Below are 8,278 nucleotides of genomic sequence, written 5' to 3' on the forward strand. Positions count from 1 at the left end.
GCAAAAAAACACAATGACAGAATGTATAAGTTCAAATCTTGCGCTTCGCAACAACTGGAATGCAGGTATAATTTGTAATGCACCGTGGGTATTAGTCCCGTTATGTGGAGAGCTCTAGTTATGGTGTAACATATACCGAATTTAATTTAGATGGAGTTTATTTATCTTAGTGCACGTACTTCATAAAATTATATAGAACACAAAGAATAAATTTGAAATAAAACGTTTGTCCATACTCATTGTACCACGCTGAGCTTAAAAATAGATGACGTCAATGACGAAGTTGGTATGGATACAATTTGTTGATGTTATATAAATGAGATAATAACATTAATATAACGCATTAGGCCTACGTGTTTTTCTTTAAAACATAAATCATTCAGATATGCTTATACAATTTTTTTTTACATTTGTCGCTTGCAAGACAGAATAGGTAAACTGGCTGATACAATCTCACGTCCTATCACAAACCAGTAGACCCTAGAATAAACTGCCAATTCTAAGTCAGAGACACTGATATACTCTTACAATTAATTACATCCGCGAGAAAACTGCAAATCCGAAGTAACCAGATATTCCGTAATGGTACCCATCGCGTCGACCTTGGCGTCCGTTAAAGTTTTGCAGTGAGAGATACGGACATACTCATTTACAGACTAATAGATTCCCGAGAAACTTAATTTTCAGTGACAGAAACTGACATTCTCATTCACTAACAGTAAATGCTCGAGCGAATTGACAACACTGACATACATTTTCATTAACTGGTATATTTAAGAGTAAAAACTTCCTTCTGCAAGATTGGCTGTCTGAGTTATTCACAAATATGGTGAACCACACAGTAAACACTATACCAAAAAGGCTGTATATTCTTAAATGTCTCACTAGCATTCCCCACATATAACTGGGTAACAGAAATATATGGCTATGTAAAACCCATGCGAAAATGGGGCATTCGTTTTGCTGTGCGGAATGAATAAATTCACAGCCACGTCCATTTAGACTGGAGATTTTAAATACGAAGCCTCATTTAGAGAGAGCCATACGAACTCTACACGTTAAGAACATTTGTCACAATACTTGAAGGGGGTCGTAGGTTACCTGTTGCAATGATGAATATCTGTCCTTGTCCAATATTACCTACTTTTCGAGTGGCATTTGAAATATCACGGTTATCATATCTCGGTCGACCCCATGATACAGGACCCACTTATTGTAATTATTGTTCATTATTCTCGTCCTGCACATGAATGTAATATTTGCTACTAGACGTTAAGAAATGAATTGTATGTTGAAGTCTGAGATCAAGATTACTAACACTTACTATTATAAGCGTTTTATCAAAATTAAGTCATGGTCAGACAAACCCTGTCAGAAAGATATGCACACCGTACGGTCCTTCAATAAACCATATAGATAATTGACCTATCATCTGTACAGTGAAAAAAAATACCGTTTCAAGAAAACTAAATATTCATCATTTAATGATGTCAAGATCATATGAACACCTTACAATCATTCTAAACACCATAAACAATTTGCCCTGTTGATAAGTGTTTCTTAGATAACTGACCTTATCTAGAAAAAAGTTATTTATTTGTTACGTATGAAGCAGAATTCATTCAGAACCTTCTAAAAGACAAAAAGAAAAAGCACCTTGCGAAATTCTTTAATTTTACTTTCCGATATATTGATGATGTTCTATCATTGAATAACCCATATTTCAGCCAATACTTATATATCCAAGTGAACTTGAAATTAAGGATACCACTGATACTAGAAGGACTGCTTCATACCTTGATCTTTTCCTCAATATTGACGTAGATGAACGACTTTACACGAAAATCTATGATAAACGGGACGATTTCAACTTCCCAATTATCAATTTCCCATTTCTCAGCAGTAACATACCCTCTGCCCCTTCGTATGGTGTTTACATATCACATTCTCGTGCTTGTTCACACTATACGGACTTCATATACAGGAGTGTGCTCCTTACGCAGAAACTGCTCCAACAAAGTTATGAGGAGGACAGATTAAAATTGACACTCCGTAAATTTTATGGACACCATCACGATTTGGTGGATCCATACGATGTGTCGTTGACCAAACTAGCTAAGGACATTTTTACCACATGGTAGATTGTGTTTTGTCATAATGTCGTCTAATCTTTTAATTACAGATTGTGTTTTGTCATAATGTCGTCTAATCTTTTAATTACCAAACGTGACTTATTCCCGATTGTGACTGTTTTGCCGAGTGTGAACTCGCATTACTATAAGACGTGGTACGGTACTTGTCTATCCCAAATTCATGTATTTAGTTTAAATGTTTAATGTTATATTTGTAATTCTCATCGGATTTTGTCAAATGTGTTGACGGCTTTTCTATTATATTTATGTGTTATGGTAAAGAAAATTAATCACCGCCTTCATTTTTCAGATTTGATTTCGTTCAACGTAATCAGTACGATCTTTTACGTTTGAAGTTAGATTCAAAACAAACCGGACATAGTTTTATAATATAGTTAATTGCTACCTTAGTTTGATAATAATAAGTATTAAAATGTGCTTTGTTATTAAATGCAATATCAGTATTTAGTTCAAATATATAATCTTAAATCAGACCTAATTCTATCTTATTCATTCTTATGTGACGTCATTTTTCATTTTTTGATGATCTGTTTTACAAATTCAAATGACGTAATTTTTTCGTCATTTTTCAGTTTCAAATAGGACGTCACTTGGCGTAGAGGTTTAAACTTATTCGGATGTGTCTACTTTTGTGTTTCAAATGTCTGGTTATGTAAATGTATTTCAGTTGTTTCCTGTAATTAGTTAATACTTCAGTTTTATCATGTACATCTTTGGAATATTCATTTTATTACATTTACTGTTTGCAAAAGTATAAATTATTCTAAATTATAGGGATTTTCTGGTAACTAACAGAAAACCCTTGTCGTTTTTGGCACAACCTTTTTGATCTTTTGGTCCTCGATGCTGTTCAACTTTGTACTCGTTTCGGCTTTCAAACTTTTGTATCTGGGCGTCACACGTAGGTCTTGTGTGGACAAAATACACTTCTGGCGTATTAAAATTTTGAACTTGTTGCCTTTTGTTGGCTGTTGTTCGTGTGATTCTTTGTCAATTGTGTTCTCCAATTTATTTATATTGTAGTCCTGTGTTGTCATTTTGATGTTATATTTCACATGGCCATAAAAGTGCGAGGTTTGGCATGCCACAAAACCAGGTTCAACCCACCATTTTTCCCTTTAAAAATGCCCTGTACCAAGTCAGGAATATGGCCATTGTTATATTATAGTTCGTTTCTGTGTGTATTACATTATAACGTTGTGTCGTTTGTTTTCTCTTATTTTTGAGTGTAAATTCACATTGCGATAAGACGTGTCACGGTACTTGTCTATCCCAAATTCATGTATTTGGTTTTGATGTTATATATATATATGTTATATTTGTTATTCTCGTGGGATTTTGTCTATGTGTGTTACATTTTAGTGTTATGTCGTTGTTCTCCTCTTATATTTAATGCGTTTCCCTCGGTTTAAGTTTGTTACCCCGATTTTGTTTTTTGTCCATGGATTTATGAGTTTTGAACAGCGGCATACTACTGTTGCCTTTATTTACATTGAAACATTCTTAAATCTAGTGGTAATTATTTCTTGCATATTAAGGACGAAATATTATTGACAATTGATACAACAGGCAAGATGGGTAGAAATGGTTAAATGGCTAGAGATTTGGACTGTCACTGGAAAAAAGTAGAACAGTGGATAGGGCCATAATTTTGCCTTGCAACCGAATACCTAAACCAGTCATTGCAAGGGTTTTTTAATGTGCGGAGAGTGCATCTCTTCTTGATTGAGGCATCGGATTTAACTTTCCTAATCTGTAAGTGGCTCCGAATCTATACACCAGAATAGTCAAACGGACGCGCTATTTTATCCAGGGTCTTTCTGCATGTTAGATGAAGATCCATGTGATCATACTCTTATTCACTAGAGTCTCCCTATTGGCAATTGACCCTTAATTACCAGGTCAAGGTCAGAAAAAAGTTATCAAAGGTACCAGGATTATAATTTAGTACGCCAGACGCGCGTTTCGTCTACATAAGACTCACCAGTGACGCTCATATCAAAATATTTATAAAGCCAAACATGTACAAAGTTGAAGAGCATTGCGAATTCAAAATTCCAAAAAGTTGTGCCAAAAACGGCTAGGTTAATCTATGCCTGGGATAAGAAAATCCTTAGTTTCTCGAAAAATTCAAAGTTTTGTAAACAGGAAATTTATAAAAATGACCACATTATTGATATTCCTGTCAACACCGAAGTGTTGATTATTGGGCTGGTGATACCCTCGGGGCCGCAACGTCCACCAGCAGTGGCATCGACCCAGTGGTGTAAAAATTTATCAAAGGTACCAGCTAGGATTATAATTTAGTACGCCACATGTTTTCAAACAGACGTGTTCTATGTTTAAGTTAATTTAATGTTTTAATTTACTACAGAACGGGACATCGTTCTCAAAGATGCCGTAGAAAAAAAAACATAGGTGGCGCTGTTTGAAGGCGTAAACATTTTACATACGGGTCCTTTTTGTGTCGACAAGTTGACCTTTATCTGTTAGATTCGGGCGTTTGCCGTCCAACTGTTCATCTCTCACACTATTGTTGATATAGTTTGTTTGAACACAGATTACCTCAATTTGCAGGCATTTTTAATGAACTATCAGTAACAGCTTTCCTTTCAATAATTTTTTTCTCGAGCAGTGTTATTGTCATGAAAACTGTCATTATTGTGTGCATGCATGTTACAATTTTAAATCATGTCTGTTCATGTTTTGTTCGTTAAGTTGTTACTTTGTAAAAGCATTTTGATATTAATTAAGTTCTGTAGATATTCACTGATAATTTGAAAAATAAGTCAGAAGTTAAGCTTCAGGGATATATACTAGTAATTCCTCAGACGCTGTTAACTAAAATTAATTTGGAGGTGAGGGGAATTGTACAGCTGAAGGTATTTTAGTTCATTGACTGGTCGTCATCATTTATCTGGTATTAAGTCCATTGACTGTTTGTCATAATGTCCCTGCATACTAATATTTGAATAAAATACATATAAAGTTTAACAATAATTACATGAGTATGTTCAGATTAGTCATACATTAATTTGTTATGGAATGACAATGTTATTTCTGTATTCTTTCGGAAAATATCTTTTCTGAACATCAAAGATCGAGCAAATAAAGTATATGCAGTGTTAAATTTGTTCATTGTGTACTATTGCCTTACTTGATATCAGTTTTCGTTTCGATTGATGTTTCAAAAATCGTTGTGTCAATCAGACCAAAGTATGATTATATTCATTTAAATGATGATTAACACTCTTACCAAATTCTTTTTTAGATGGAATTTTCAATTTTTGTGGTATCAAATGGTCACAGATAGAACGCACATTTTGCTCCAGGCTTATTTAAGTGATTTTATTTATTGAACACCAGAGACAGAGTGCTGAAGATTCCACAATTAATTACTCTATAAAGTAAACCCCTCAACATACAGTATAACTGTTCCGGACCATATGAGTATTTGGACCATACGCGTATGGTAGGACCATATGAGTATAATACTCGTTTGGTTATTAACGGGCTGGACCATATGAGGTATATTTGTTTTTAAATTACATTATGAAAGTTTTAATATAATAAAAAAAATATATATCCAAAAAAGCAATCATGATGGTTACATGACAATGTACTATTTTTTTAATTCAAGTACTACGTAAAAATTAAATATTGATGCTATAGTTAGTTTTTATCGCTAATTACGTTCTTGCATGTAGGCTTGGGGTGACATTTATACTTCCACACGGTATCATAGCTTTTTTACAATTGCAAGTCTTGGTTTTGTACGATTCTTTTCATTTACACCTTTTGTTTGCATGTGAAAAGATAGCCTTTTTGTAGCTGTGTACAGTGATACCGAGGTCTTGGGGCATTCGTATATGTCTACGATGTTTTTCTGACTCTAGATCTCAAATATCGTAGCATGACTGCAATACACCATACTCACAAGACAACTTATTATATTATAAATAAATAAACTATGTTACTTTCCAGTGACTTCTTGTGAAACAGTTCATTAAGAAATTTTTGGAATTTATTTTTTTAAGTCGACATATTGCCATTCACTCGTAATAACAAATTTGTAATGACCATCGGTAATGACCATCGGTAATGACCATCGGTATAAAATGTGTTTATTATAGTTTTGACAAGGAGGTAAAATTAACTGTGTGAAACTTCTAATTATCTAATCGTTTTATTATAGTATAATAATAAAGTTACCTATATGATAACGTCTTTTTAATGAACGGTCATACCATATGAAGGGTTTGGAGGTGATTAAAAGTAAACTGTAACAGAGTGTTAATTACCCCGACCATACGCGTACGGTCGGACTATACGCGTATGGTCGGACCATATGAGTATATACCCATATGGTCATGACCATACGCGTATGGTCCAAATACTCATATGGTCCGGAACATAACCACACACATTCTAAGTTCTGTATCACCTGAGCAATTGTACCAGGTCAGCAATTACCCATTACCCGTCTACCAATACAAATATTTTTTTCCTTGAAAACAATCCAATTTCCCTGCGGATTTAACTTTACATTGATTCACAGGGAAGAAATATTAGACATAACCTATAAACATAGAATGGACTTTGTTAGGATGAGTTCGACCTGTCTCGACTCAGTTTTGACAATCAAATTTAATTAGGACTGGTCCGAATCACCGCTCTGATTCAATTATATATTGATATTACAAAATTCCAGGTAATTTGGTTGTATGGTACAAAATCACAGCAAAGAGTGTGCTTATGTCGTTGTCCTGTTGGTATTGTTTCACCTAGACCACCACTTTTAGTTGAATGCTGTATATCGTGTGATTTTGTATCACTAAAAGGAATTTACCAGTATCAAGTTAGAAATATGACAGTTATCATACATTCATTGGACGTGTTTGAGCTTTTGATTTTGCTGTTTGGTAAGGGACTTTCCGTTTAGAATTTTCGGTATTTTTGTTATTTTACTTTTTATATATCAAGACTATATCAATTTAAAAAAAAAACAACAACATCTCTTTATCGGTCATGAAATTGATTTTATCTTAAAACATATAATAGCTGTCTATTTATACAGATTAATTGCCAATAATTCTTTTGATAATTTTTGTAAAGTAAAAGTTGTACTTTCAGGGTACGTTTGCCTGCTACTAGAAGAGCTGTTTCACCTGACAAACACAAGTGCTTTTTGCAACAGGTTAAATCAGATGTTTATGGTGTTGTCTCTCATAATATTAACATGTTTTTTCAATTTGAGTTTATAGGTTTTAAAAACTATTCCATAGACAAAAACTTACCCATATATGCAATCATGACAAATTGGGCCTTAATCTTTAATTGCGTTTATGATTGATTTGTCTTTTATGTTAAAAGCATTTGAAATCATTTGGAAAGTCACCAGTTAAATTTCATCAAGTAAGAAGCCGTTTTTGTCAATCCTGCAACTTTTGTTGCAGAAAGATCGACATAGGGATAGTGATCCGGCGGCGGCGGTGTTAACTCACTTTTTAAAAGCTTTATATTTTAGAAGGTGGAAGACATGGATGCTTCATACTTAATTTATAGATGCCTCATGATATTTTCCTTACGTCGTAACTACAATCCCCTTCCCTTTCATGAATGTGACCTACCGAATTAGACTATTTACTGGATTTGGTATCACATAAGCAACACGACGGGTGCCACATGTGGAGCAGGATCTGCTGACCCTTCCTGAGCACCTGAGATCACCCCTAGTGTTTGGTGGGTTCGTGTTGTTTATTCTTCATTTTTCTATGTTGTGTCATGTGTACTATTGTTTGTCTGTTTGTCGTTTTCATTTTTAGCCATGGCGTTGTCAGTTTATTTTTGATTCCCGCTTTAATGGCAGTGTTAATTATAACATTAAAATTACAATTATTATAAGTAATAGGACAACTACATTTAGTATATGCGTAGCTTGCAAGGTCCTCATGCCCGTCAGACAGTTTTTACTTGACCTCGACCCCATTTCATGGATCAGTGAAAAAGGTTAAGTTTTAGTGGTCAAATTCATATCTCGGATACTATAAGCAATATATCTAGTATATTCTGTGTATGGAAGGACTGTAAGGTGTACATGTCCAACTGGCAGGTGTCATCTGACC

Source organism: Mytilus edulis, chromosome 2 (genome assembly GCF_963676685.1).
Source record: "Mytilus edulis chromosome 2, xbMytEdul2.2, whole genome shotgun sequence".
Taxonomy (NCBI): Eukaryota; Metazoa; Mollusca; class Bivalvia; order Mytilida; family Mytilidae; genus Mytilus; species Mytilus edulis.